The sequence below is a fragment of the Trichechus manatus genome, unplaced genomic scaffold, assembly GCF_000243295.1.
Source record: "Trichechus manatus latirostris isolate Lorelei unplaced genomic scaffold, TriManLat1.0 scaffold00048, whole genome shotgun sequence".
NCBI classification, from domain to species: domain Eukaryota; kingdom Metazoa; phylum Chordata; class Mammalia; order Sirenia; family Trichechidae; genus Trichechus; species Trichechus manatus.
Genome location: NW_004443984.1, coordinates 6,774,832 through 6,788,962, shown reverse-complemented (window position 1 = coordinate 6,788,962; position 14,131 = coordinate 6,774,832). Strand labels below are relative to the sequence as shown.

The 14,131-nt window shown below is 50.8% G+C and overlaps 1 pseudogene; it reads left to right on the top strand.

Annotated features, from left to right (window-relative positions):
- The first annotated feature begins 10,124 nt into the window (after positions 1–10,124).
- On the top strand, positions 10,125–10,568 carry LOC111820728 (40S ribosomal protein S20 pseudogene; annotated as a pseudogene).
- The last annotated feature ends 3,563 nt before the right edge of the window (positions 10,569–14,131 follow it).

Sequence of the window (14,131 nt, the reverse complement as noted above, 5' to 3'; positions counted from 1 at the left end):
CCTTTTGAGGACTTGATCCTTCTCCAGAAAGAAGGTGCTTTCTGCTTACCGACTTAGGCAATACACCAAGGGCGAGATTTTATATGCACATTTCTGGATTTTTTATATGGTTTTCATTGACACCCTTCCCTCCTTCCCTGTCCTCTGCATAGAGTTCCCCACCTGCTGTCAGGCCTCACCAAAGCCCACTGCCACAGGCCATCTGGGCCATTCAGAGACTGAGGGAGATTTAGGCAGGGTGGAGCGAGATAAAGGAGATCCCACCCCAGGCCTGTTTTGGAAGGCAGTAGATTGAGAGGGAAGTGGGCTTGGAGGCTGCAGGGCCAAAGTTCTTGCCTCTTCCCCACTCTTCTGCTCAAATCTATCCAGTACTTCCCTCAAGGTTCCTGAGTGCCCACAGATGGCTGGAACCCAGTTCTGCCTCTGGGTACCTGAGCTGGGCTGCCTCAGCGCCAGGACCCAGATCATTCACTGTGATACCCCAGCCCGCCAGAGGGTCACCCTCAGTGACAGGGGCCCCTCGGAGGTGGCCAGGCATGCTCCTTCCTTCCACTGGGAAGAAAGTATGTGATTTCCCTCCCACCTTCTTCCTTCCGCCAGACCTTTGCCCCGGACTGAAGGTCTTGGCCATGGGGAAACCATCTGTCTGGGGTTCTGGCCACACACGTCCTCCTGTGGGCAAGTGCAGGCGTCTGAGCGGAACAATCGGCTAGTGAATTGAATGAAAATAAACACTTTAGTTATAAAACGACCCCTGTTCTCTGTCAGTTCCAGGAAAGACCCCAGCACCCTTGGAATGTGCCAAGGGACGCTTTCTCCCTCAGGTTTCTCCCTCAGAGGTCTTGGGGCCTCTGGACACCCAGAGAGTGAAGCTGGGAAAACACATGGAGGACAACAAAGGCCCACGTAGCCTTTCTAGCTCTGGCCTGTCACAAGCATAGGCAACAAAAGAAACGAATGGGAAGTGGCTCAGAACGTGGCGTTCACGGCCCTTGGAATCAGGGAGAGCCACCCCAGGGTGCTTCAGGAGTAGGGAGTTGACAGGGGTTCTTGGGTGTCAGGTGAGCTGTGATCAGGATGAGTGCAAGGGTGGGCGTGTGGAAGAGAGGCAGGACATGGGGTCCTGGAGTACCCGTGGACCCCAGTGAGAGCCGCAGATATGATCTCCTTGTCCTGGCCAACTCTAATTTCCTCTGTACAAATGGGCTTCTACTCACATTAAACTCAGAATCCTTTGTATGGAAGGAGGAGATAGGGAGGGGGACGTGCTGTGGATATCAAGTCTGGCCGGGGATGAAGAGCAAGGAATCTAAGGAGAGCGGGGGCCAGGGTCACCACTGCTCAGAACTTTTCCTTTGTCTGCTGAGTTTCGTAGAGGAGACTGACCAGTGGGAAAGATTGAGGCCACAAGCAGCCAACCGATGGCCCCTCCATGCGAGCTAGCATCCAGCACAGACCAGCCTGTCATCTGTCTGTCACTCACCTGTTCTCTGGAGCCCGCGATGCAAAGGGAAGGAAGGGATTAGCGAGGAGCATGGCCCCTGGGGTGGAACAGCAGAGCGAGCCACAGGGAAGACATTGGCAGGCTTCCCACAGACTGGCCGCAGTGCCCCAGCCGGCCATCCCTTTGTGCCCTTAAGATGCCCAGCACGGGTGGCAGCTGTCCCGGGCACACAAGGTCACCTTCTGGAAGGAGGTGTCCTGATGCTCTTTAGATTAACTCTGCCTCCCCAGCCTGCCCCCCCACTGCAGTGGGGCCCCACAAGGGGCTGGCATCAATGCCTCCTGTCAGATGGCTTCCTGTCCTAAGCTGCTAGGCTGGTGTCTGCCAGCCAGCACGTCTGCCCACCCACCCTCCCTGACTCCCTCAGAGTAAAGGTGCTACCCAGGCCCTCTGTGTCTTCACTTCAGGGGAACAGACAGACGTCACTGTGACCAACCTGGCAGTGCAGGCAGCCGCTCCCTTCTCCCTGCTCTTGGAGCAGGTCCCCCCCCCCCCGCCTCCAACCTCTTGCTTCTTGGCGGGAGTGGCAAGACACGCTGCCAACACCTCCAACTTGCGCTGCCCGCTTGCCCAGGCCACACGGCTCTGAAGCCGCCTGCTGTCTGGTTACTAATCCTTTCCTGGCCCAACCGCCCTGAGCACCAGCCTCCACCTGCCCGGAGTGTTAGAGGGAGTTTCCGGCTGTTCTTCGCACAGTTGGTACTTGAGGAAAGACAGCCGCCTTGTAAACACAGGCCAGGTCACCAGGGAAATGGGGGCCAGCTGCTCCAGGAGGATGTGACAGGCAAACCTGCAGAGAGCCAGGCAGGGTATAGAGTGCCATGCCATCCACCCCCCGCCCCTACTGTCCCAGAGGTCTCCCAAATTGTTGATGATTAGCAGGCCTTATCCTGGGGGTGATATTCAAAATATCTATCAACTGGTAAGACGCTGCAGACCAATCAGCACCGAACCAAAAGGCCATGAAGTAGGGGCTAGGGTGGCAGGAACAGTGGAGGACACTTAAGGAGCTCAAGGCAGTGGCTGTTTACAAACTGGAGGTGCCTCTTGTTCAGATGGCATCAGCTGGACTTTTCTAGTTGGTCCCCACCCAGCCACTCTCAGGGAGCTCTCTGCTGCTCCCTTGTGGTGAGTCTGTAGCCTTGCACCCTTCTCTGTTCATGAGTCCTCTCCAGAAGGCTGGGAGCTCCAGGCCCCTGCTCAGCTCTTCCTCACACTTGGCTGAAGCACATGGTAGACCCAGGCCCCAGACCACAACCCACCACAGCGCTGGGTCCCTGGCCATCACTGGCTCTCTCCGGGGCCCCTGTAGTTCCAAGATGGTACCAAAGGCTGGAAGACTCTTGTCAGGGAAAATAATGTAAATGTATTAAAGAACAGGATGCAGCGAGATGCCAGGGAAGACACCCTGACACTAGGTGACAGCCCTGTTCCTGGCACTAACTTGAGGTGAAGATCTGAGGGAGCTCATCCCCTCACTGAGCCTCAGCTCCCCATCTGAAAATGAAAGGATTGGGCTGGGTGAGCCAGGCTGTGCAGAACACTTTCTATACTGCAGCCCTACGAGAGGAGACTACGTCCCTCCACCTGCAGGGGGGAAACAGGCTTAGAGAGGTGGAGTAGCTTGCTCAGAATTACAGCCTGGAAGGGACAGAGCAGGGCCGTGAACCTTGGTTTATCTGCTTCTAGTTTTCACCCCACCACACTCAGATGACATGGAGCACTTGGTGCCTGAAGCTGGTTGGTAAGAGAAGAGAAAGTTCAAACGGGCTGGGGTTGTCTGGGAGGGCTTCGTGGAAGAAGGTGCCTTGAAAATGAAAGAGGTGGAGAGCAAAGTCATCCCAAGTACAGTGTAACCAAAGAGGTGGAGGACTGGTCCAATGCAGTGAGGAGATGTGTCTGGACAGGCCAAGGAGTGGCAGATGAGGGTTGATATAAGGGGAGGTTGAGGCAGTCTGGACATGACGCAGTGCAGCCACAGTAGGTTCTTGAGCAGAAGAGTGGACAGGGTGAGCATCCGGTTCTAGTAGGAGGAGTCAGCTCAGCCATCAGATGGGAGCAGGATGCCTTGCAGCTACCCACCTCCCATGGGAAGGAGAGCCCCCAGAGAAACCAAAAAAAAACCAAACCCGTTGCCATCAAGTTGATTCCAACTCATAGTGACCCTATAGGACAGAATAGAACTGCCCCATAGAGTTTCCAAGCAGCAGCTGTCAGATTTGAACTGCAGACCTTTTGGTTAGCAGCCGAGCCCTTAACTACTGTGCCACCAAGGCTCTGCCCCCAGAGAAGTCCTCATTTATTCCGGGAGCATCCAGGCCCTGCTGCTTCGTTTTCCGTCTTCACTCACTGATGCAGATAATCCAAAGAATCATTTCAGCTGCTTTGAACAACAGGGTTGGATTTTGTGCTACTGATTTCTCCTCTTAATTCAGCTGCATTCAACTGATGCCCACCTCTCTCTTCCAGGCCTCTCTGAGAGTCGGCAGGGGCCACAGTGGGGAGAGAGCTGCCAGGTGCCAAGGGAGCTGCCCTCTGCTCATGGCCGGATGCTGAGTCGATGTGGGTGGTGGCTGACAGCCCTGGGAAGGCAGGCAGGCAGACATGGCAGAGCCCTGGGGCACAGAGCAGAGTGCTGGGGGAGCAAGGGCTGGGGTTGTGTGAGTGGGTATGAAAAACTGCTCAGGAAGCCAGTCTCTGCCCCGGTTGCCCTGGCCCTGGAGAGGTCACCCAGGCATGTTGGAAGGGGCCTAGTCCTGTCCTCTTCAATACTATGTTATCCAGATTCCTATCCGGAGGGCAGTTTAGGCATCTACACGGCTGTGTGACGCTACCGCATGTGCATACACCACTGCCAGCCTTGACCCAGCCTCCTGCAAAACGGCTCCTGCCATAAAAGTTAGGATGAAGAAGGGACACGAAGCCGGCCCATTTCTCCCTCACGGAAACCTAGATCCAGATGTTGGACCCAGGAAAGGACTTGGCTTGTGTTACATAACTGACTGGGAAGAGAGTGGGCTTGGCATACCCCATTGCAGGACGGTCTCAGGGTTGCAATAAGAACGGAACATTTACCGGATGCCAAGGTCCTTGGGTAGTGCAAATAGTTTGCTCTCAGCTACTAACCAAAAGATTGGCAATTCGTATCTACCCAGTGACACTGTGGAAGAAAGGCCTGGTGATCTGTTTCCATAAAGATCACGGCCATTGAAAACCCTGTAGAGTGCAGTTCTACTCTGTAACATACGGGATTGCTATGAGTTGGAATCAACTTGACGGTGACAGGTTTAGTTTGGGGTTGATTTTACCATATGCCAGGCGCCGTGTGCTAAGGACCTTATAGGTATTATCATCCTCGCTCTACAGGTGAGGAAACTGAGGTTCCCATTTCCTTCCCCTCTCTTTCTAAATTTTTGCCATCACCTAGCTGTATCAGAATTCCCTGGGCTACATGTTCAACTTGCAGATTTCTGGGCTCCGCCCCAGCCCCCTAAATCAGAATCCAGAGGTCAGGCCCAGGAGCCTTTATCTTTAACAAGCTCCTCCAAGCGATTCCTCCAGACACTGAAATATCCTTGCTTCACTTCCCCCATCTCCCCGCCCCCGGACAAATCGAGTCCTAATGTCTGCACAGAGAGGGTCTGGCGTAGACAGGGATTAGGAAAAAGCAGGACATCCTCAGATAAGATGCCCAAACTCAGACATGGATTAGGAGCCATGAAGTGATCGGCAGGGCTGACCCTCAGGAATGTGTTCAGACTGAGCTAAGCTTTCAAGAAAATTAGAAAGACCCCCAGCCAGAGTCTGTCTGAGTTTAGCTTCGCAGCATGGAGGCTGCCCCAGGAAAGCTGATATAGCAAGAGGTAGCAGACACTTAATACTTCAGAGGGGCCCAACAGCCCACCCAGAGTCACCCCATGGAGACCCCACAGACCCCTAGACTGAGGTCCAGGCCTGCTCAGTCAACACCTGGCCAGGTGAGCCAAAGAAAGGCAGGTGGGGCTTCAAGCTGTACCTGGAGCTTCAGGTACCTTCCTCCCCCAAGCCCTGCTGCCCAGGCTAAGACCCACTTTTCTCTGGAGGAGGGAGAGGGAGCAAAGGTTCCTGTCTACTCAGGGTCTAAGAGCCCCTGTCAGAGGAGAGCGCAAAGTGTCAGAAGGGGAGTGGGAGAGAGAGGTGGGAAGTCAGGAAACATCTTGGAAGAGGTCAGAGCCAGGACCACAAGCACTCTGAGGGTCCTGCTAAGGCTGGAAGAGTCAAGGATTCTAATAGTCCCTAGGCAAAAGATTCTAAGATTGCAAAACCCTGTCATGCTAAGATTCAGATGGAAGGAGCCCATGTTTTTAAGATTCCATCACTCTAAATTCTATGCTGCTACTTCTTAACATTTCAGCTCCCACCATGCATCACTGGCTCCCAAAACCTGAGGGCCCTAGCAGTGAAAAAGCACAAACAGAGCAAGAGAGAGAAATGGGGAAGGAGACAGCTAACAACAAATGCTAACAACCATGAAATGGACCCATGGCAAGGGCAAGGACCCTCCTTTTGAGTGTGATGCTGACTTCCCCTCCCTGGTAGAGCTGGCAGAATTGCCCATACCCAGCTCTGCTGGGGGCCCGAGGAGCTGGCTGCCCCAGGCTGCAGCCAAGCAAAGCCCCACACAGGCCACAGTGTCCACTGGCTGGTGGGCTCTGAGCAGCTCCATTCAGGAGCCAAGTAGGGGCCTGGCTGGCTCAGTCTGGGGTGGAACTTTCTCCCCCAGAGAGGAAGCTGCAGGGCCCAGCATTTCCCTTGGAGACAACCCCAGTGGGGGGATCTTTCCCAAGCATCCTCTCTTCTTGTTCAGAGCCAGAGTCTTAAAGCTGGGCGACCACGGGGTCTTACTGCAAACAACAGAGCCAGGTGCCTTCCCCATGTCACTCGGGACACAGCTTCCATGGTCACACAGCCCCTGCCCCATTCCACGGAACCTCTTCACCCTTTCCAATCAAGACCACCGCCCTGGGATCTGGGAAGCCAGCCTGCAGAGGTGCCCCTTGATTGCTTGGAGCTCACAACCAGTCTGGCTGCCTGCCCTTCGGTGCACAAGGGCTCTTATGGGCGGGGGGCATGATGTCCAGCCTCTGAGGCTGGCCCAGTGTCAGCCTGGCAGGGACACTCACCACCAGCCTCTTGGGACTCCAGAGAAGATCAGTTATTGTTTGCTCATGGCCAGCCCAAAACCATCATCATAGCTGCTATTCCTAGAGCACCAACAGTGTGCCAGGCATCGTGCTTAACTTTTATACACAGTGTCTCAGTTAATCCTCACACAACTCTGTGAGGCAGGTACAATTATTATTCCCATTCCACAGACTAGGAGACTGAGGCCCAGAGATGTTACATGGAGCCAGCTCAGGCTGCACAGTCAGTAAGTGGTCTCTGTCCTCTTAATCACTACACTATGCTGCTACCAGTGGCCCCACACAGCCTCACACCTCTCCCTGGTCAGATCCTTTACCAGTCAAAGCCCAGACTCCCAGGAGGGGCACTCGGCTAAGGGCGCTTTGGGATTGGACGCTCTGGGAGATCCTCTTTGACCTTGGTCCTCCCTGACCTGCTGTCATAACCATGGGTAGGGGAGTGAGTGCCTAGACTCCCCCTTCTGAGGTGTTCACCCCAGCCAGGGCCAGGCAGGCCGGAGCTCCCACTGGGGGTCTGGGGTGTCTGGGGGTGTTCACAGAACCCTGTTTCCTCTGGTTGGAGTCACAGGGTTTCTTGACAATGTTGGAGAGCTGAGGAGCAATGCCGCTGGGGTTCCAATGGCCATGATCAGAGCTGGCTCCTCCCGACCCCCACTGCTATGACCAAGGCAATCTCACCAGCTGTGTCCATGAGCAGCCCTGACCCTGTTACTCCAATGCCTTTGTAGGAATATTTTTAGCAGAACCTCTTTTTTTTTTTTTTTTTCCCAAAATAAATGTGAATTGTAAAAATTACCACTTGGACTCACAGTTTTTTGTTTTTTGTTTTTTTTTCAATTTCCTGCGGAGGTCCCCCAAGGAACAAATGGGAGCTCCTGGAGGTCCTGAACTGGGTTCTGAAACATGACTAGGTATTTTCCAGGACTAAGGCTGAAGCAGGGCTAGGGATGGGATTTGGGTTGGAGATTTGACCAGGACTAGGGTGGGGGTTGAACTCCGGCAATAATCCCTAAGTGTTATAAGAATACTTGTTCATGTTTAACAGTGTGGGCTCTGCCGTCAGAGTTCTTAGGGTTTGAATCCCAACTCTGCCACTTGTTAGCTGGGTGTCCTTGGAGAAGTCATATAACCTCTCTGAGCCTCAGTTTTGTGTCTGTAAAATGGAGGCAATAATATCTAACTCCTAGAGTTCGGGTGGGGATTAAATGAGATGAAGTATCTGAAGTGCTTGGCACAAGGCCTAGCAAATCGTAAGCCCTCAAAAATGTTAGCTCTCATTGTTTTGCTGGGCAGAAAGCCCATGATGGCAGTGCCCATGTCTGTCATTCACTGCTGTGTTCTCCACAACCAGGATGACTAACCCACATGGGCTCCCAATAAACATTTATCAAATAAATATCATTTGATGTTCTGCTAAAAAAAAGGCCATCCAGGGAGGGTTCCATGGCCAAATACATCTGGCAAATGCTGGGCTAAACCAAGTTAATCAGATTTCGTTACTTGAGAGCATTGCAGACCCTTAAATATGCTAGAAGTGCAATGTGAGTCTCCAAAAATGTGTTATGACTTGCAGGGTCTCACATTTTGGGGAGAAGCATTCTATGGGGCCAGTGTCCCAGGGAATACACTTTGAGAACATAACCAGAGCTTGGTTAATCCTGGGCCTGAGTCTGGTGGCTAGAGTAGAGCTGGGGCTAGGGATGAAGTTGGCCCAGGAAGCACGACGGGGTAGAGGTCAGAGGGGATCTAGGAAGCTGTCTTTCGGTTTACTCATTCATTCATTCAAAAAGTACTTACCGAATTCCTGTTACGTGTGATGTGCTGCACTAGACACCGTGGGGAAAACAGAAATGACTTGCATGGTATCCTACCCCTCGAAAGCTGATTTGGATCACTTCATCACATGTGAATCAGGCACCCACGGAGTGCCAGACACTAGATGGGTACTAGGGATGTTGCAGTGAATTAGACACATCCTTGCCCTCATGGAAGTCCTCAGTCACAGAGACCCACAGGTACTCAGGTCCTTGCGGCTCAGTGCAATGTGTGCAACAATCAAGGTGTCTACAGCTTCCAAAGAGGGTGCAATTAACCCCAACTAGGAACCCTGGTGGCACAGTGGTTAAGAGCTCGGCTCCTAACCAAAAGGTCGGAGTTCTACTCTGTCCTGTAAGGTCACTATGAGGAGGAATCAACTCGACGGCAATAGGTTTGGTTGTTTTGTTTTGTTTTTTACTAACCTTAAGGTTGGCTGTTTGAACCTACCCCAGTGGTGCAACAGAAGAAAGGCCTGGTGATCTGCTTCTATTAAAATTACAGCCAAGACGACTGGTTGGTATTTGATTATAGCCATCCTCCAAACCAGTTACTGTGAGTCAATTCTGACTCATGGAGACCCCAGTTTACAAAAAAAAAAAAAAAACCCTCAAGTTTTTACTTACTTTTCGAGGAACCACCTGAAACTAGCCACGGGCTCCAGGTAAAAACTGGCTGAGTTAGAAAAGAGCTGAAACCTGTATTTTCCTTGTTGACAATCTCAACTACTAAAAAAAAAAACATCGAGAGCAATGGAGGAGGTGAAAAAATTGTTATGAGATAATATTTTATATAATTTAGGGTTACAGATTTGAGCAAGTATATTCTAGCAAGACTAGTCTTCTTTCTTTAAAGCTGTAATGACTACACTTATTTTTCCTAGAAAATTCTTCCATGAAAATGATCCTGTGAATAGAGTTAGCTACGCTCAGGAAAACTCTGGCGCAGCTGGATAACTCATTGTCCTAAAAAAAAAAAAAAAAAAAAAAAAAACCATTGCTGTCAAGTCCATTCTGACTCACAGCGACCCTGTAGGACAGAGTAGAACTGCCGCATAGGCTTTCCAAGGAGCAGCTGGTGGATTCAAACTGCTGACCTTTTGGTTAGCAACCGAACGCTTGTCGTATGGAGTAATTATTCTCATTAATGAATTTTCAGAACGTCATTTTTGATGAGTATTTGTGTAAAATAACACACAATAAAATTATAACACCCATCAAAAAAAGAAAATGACAGCCACTAAAACCCGATGGAGCAGTTCTCCTCTGTAACACATGGGGTCACCATGAGTCGGTTCAGGGACTTTTTGGTTAGGAACATTTGAAGATCCTAAGCAGAGTTCTGAAGCGTGACTAGTTTTCCAGAAAACTAGGAACGGAAAAGATATTCCAGATAGAAGGAGTAGCAGATCCAAAGGCATGAACTCAAACATTAATATCATAGACTTTGTGAATTACTATGTAATGCTGATGCAGACATAACTATGGTATTAAAAATAACAGTTCTCTGAGGAAGACGAGGTCGCCGCTGCAGTAGGTATGCAGTCTGCCCGCTCCTGCTCCTGACTCGCTGCTGTTTTCTCTCAGAGAGGAACAAGTCAGTCAGGAAGCTTCGCCACAACCATGGTGAGGCAGGGCAGGGCGCCACGCAGCTCAGGGTACCAGTGGGCCTCGCTCTGTCGCCGTGCCATGGACTCGGTCCTGGAATTTCTCTGTCCTGGTGTGGCTGCCAGGGGAGAGGCAGCTTTGAAGGACACTGGAAAGACATCCATGGAACCAGAGGTGCCCCTTCACCAGGTTAGAATCATTGTAACCAGACGCAAGATAAAGTCCCTGGAGAAGGTGCGTGCTGGCTTGATTAAAGACACAAAAGAGAAGAACTTCAAAGTGAAGGAACCAGTGCAGATGCCTACCAAGACTCTGAGAATCACGAGAAAAATTCCGTGTGGTAAAGGTTCTAAGACCTGGGATCATTGCCAGATGAGAATCCACAAGAGAAGCATTGACTTGCACCGCGTTTCTGACATCGTCAGCAGGTCACTTCCATCAGTATTGAGCCGGGGGTAGAGGTTCAAGTCACCTTTGTGGATGCTTGAATCAACCATTTTAATAAATTATCAGTTGCTAGAAAATATAATAATAATAGATGACCCCTTATACTAGCTTGTACATACAAGCTGGCCTGATTGCTGGCTCCTGTGAAGTGCTCATGGGTGCTGGGTGGGAGGAGATTCTATGGGAGCCCACAGAGAGGTGGATTGGGTCACACACCACACACAGGCCAGCCTGTAGTCAGAGTCCAGCTTGCAAACTCAAGCCTTCCTTAGATAGCCTGGGCTTCTGACCTCATCGCCCAGGACAGCTTCCTTCTGTCCTCCTAACCCAGTTTCTCTGAGAAGTCTGGATCCCCTTACTAGTCCCTGGCCCAAGTGGTCTCCCGCTAGACTATCCTGCCCATCCCAGGACCCAGCATAATGTCATGGGGGCCTGCTGGGACACTGACCCAGGGCCCCCCTTCTCCCCTGAACCCTCACTTGCTCCTCCTAACCTTCTTCTCACTTTTCTTCCCCACCCGTGGGACAGCTGAGACCTCCCTTTACCTCTCCTGGCTCTATATGGGCACACACCAAAAAAATAATTAACCAAACCCGTTGCCGTCAGCTCGATTCCGACCCCTAGTGACTTTATAGGACAGGGCAGAACTACCTGATAGGGTTTTCAAGGCTATAATTTTGCCACATCTTTCTAGTGCAGAGGGGCTGGTGGGTTCAAACCGCTGACCTTTCAGTTAGCATTTTAACCACTGCCCCACTAGGGCACCCACGGTTTCAGTCATTTCGCAGAACAGGGACGTTGTCACTGCCACAAAAGATGTCATCAAGGAGAACAAGATAAACAAGGGAGGGGGCTTCCTTATAGTCTCTCACTGGGTTTGACCCCTGGCATCATGGCCATGGACCCCTGCCCCGAGGTGGGTCTGTAGAAATGCTCCACTCCCTCACTCTATCCACCCTCCACCAATCCCATGAGACCAAAACGGCTGCCTGGACCAGCCCTTCCCAGAAACCCTTATGACTCAGCATACAGAGTCCTGAGCCACTAGCCCCCTCCCACTGCTGGTCCCTCTTCCCCTGCTGTCCCCTTGGGGTACACTATAAAACCTGAGACTCTATCCATACTGCTGCTGCTGCTATGGCCCCTTCTCACTACTCATAACTGAAGGGCCCCAGGCAGCAGGAAGTGTGCGGAAGCCCTGGGAATCCCCTTCCCACTGCCCCCTATAGCCACACACTCACACACATACATAAACACCCCATACACACAGAGGCACCCACCCGTTTATACGCACTCCCACAGCACACACACAGTCACGCTGTCAGCTACACGCAGACAGTTGTACACACATTCACACACAGAGTCATAACATCCCACACAGCCACACATTCACGCATACACACACTCACATCGACGTAGCCCCACGTTCAAGCTCACCCACACACATGTTGATCAAGTCATATGCACACACACTCACCCCCACGTCATAATAACAGATAACATTCTCCGACACTTACTCTGTGTCAGGCATTGTTCTGAGTGCGTTACATGTATCAGTTGGCTTAATCCTCTAAACCCCTGCTTCTATCTGTGGTAAAGGACCAGGCTTGTTTATTTAAAAAAAAATTTAATCTGTTGAAAATCCATTATGTGGTCTGACTTGAAATCAACCATGCCCAAACTTGCCTATGCCCTGTTACACAAGACCCACCCACTAATCACACACTTGGATGCCGTGACAATGTCAAGTTTTTATAAAAATCAAACCAAACCCGTTGCCGTCAAGTCGATTCTGACTCATGGCGACCCCATATGTTACGGTGTAGAACTGCTCCATGAGTTTTTTTTGGCTATAATCTTTAAGGTAGCAGATCCCCAGGACTTTCTCTCATGACTCTGCTGGGTGAGTTCAAACTGCCAACCTTTAGGGTAGTAGCCGAGAGCAAACCATTTACATTACCTAGGGACCTTACGGAGACCTGGTTGCACAGTGGTTAAGCGTTTGGCTGCTAACCTAAAAAGTTCAGCAGTTCGAATCCACCAGCTGCTCCTTGGAAAACCTATGGGGCAGTTCTACTCTGTCCTTTAGGGTCGCTGTGAGTCGGAATCAACAACAGCAATGGGTTTAGGGACCTTTAAGTTGCTATAAAAGTTTCTAAACACTTTTCCATTTCTGTATCTATCTCATCATAGATCTGTAATAAACAGTTCTAGAACAGGTACCAGTCCTATCTATATTTTGAGAAGCACTGCTCTAAACCACCCCAGAAAGTGGGCAATAGTCATTATCCCCATTTTACGGATGATAAAACTGAGATACAGTATTTTGAAGAAAGTTGCCCACAGTTACAGTTAGTGAGGACTGGAGCCAGGATTAGAAGCCGGATGGTCTGCTCTAAAACTGTGTCGTCTCCAATTTCTACACACTTGGACACAGAGTTATACTCACCTACACAGCAGAAGACACACATCTGCAAGTATGTGTATGGAAAACACCCTAGAAACAAACACACACAGACAGGTATGTATTCATCTACTATAATAAACACACAGGTACACACACAGAAACACAGGCAGAAGCATACAGATGAGTCTGTTTTGCTAATCAATATGCCCCCAGTACCACTACAGTGCCTGGCACATAGTAGGTGCTTAGTAAATATTTCCGAATCAGTCAATATGCTCATGCCCATTTATGTTCCTACCTACAAAGAGACACACTGTCGCACCAGTGTTTGCAGTCGCAAACAAAAGAGCACACACACGCTCTATCAGTGCATGGGATATGCTTTACTCACATAGAGAAGAGAGGGAGAGAGATCAGCTTCATTAGTGGCCAGCAGGCTCATTCCGCATACGGCTAGTGCAGAGCAGATGTTCTGCACTCCACCCCTCTTGTGACGTAGTACGAGAGACCTCGTTCCCTCCCCGCCAGGAACAGATATAGAAGTGGGGTTGGCCAGGCGCCACATGGTGCCCACACATGTGCAAGAGACAGAGAAAGTTACTGCGTGCCCAGAGCCGGGGGAAGGCTTCTCTGATAAGAAGAAACTGAGAGACGACAACCCAATTCTCAGTCTCCTTATCAGAAAATGTTCCGGGCCCAAGGCTTTTACGTGGGCGACCAGACAGGAGGTGTAGAGGCAGACTGTTCCCCCAACATACACGAACACACATGTGTAGACTCACACATGGGAGGGACTAAAGCAGTGGGTAGAGCACAGTCTTTGAGTTCAAGCAGATGACAGTTCAAATCCTATCTCTTCCACTAACGCTGTGTAGCATGGGGAAGTCATGTCACCTCTCTGGGCCTCAATGTCCTCAATTAGAAAATGGAGACTCATTCTTCACTAAACAAATATTTACTGAACGCCCACGTGTGGTGGTCAGTTCACCAGGTTCTGGGAGTAGAACAATGAACAAAACAGACAGAAATGTTTGCCCACAGGGACCCAAAGTTCTAGTGGGCGAAGACAGATACTTAAGCAATTGAACACAAATAATATGTTAGGTGGGGATGAAGCCATGGAAAAACTTAGTGGAGAGAGGGCTTCGGGAGCCCCTGGGGGAGTCCC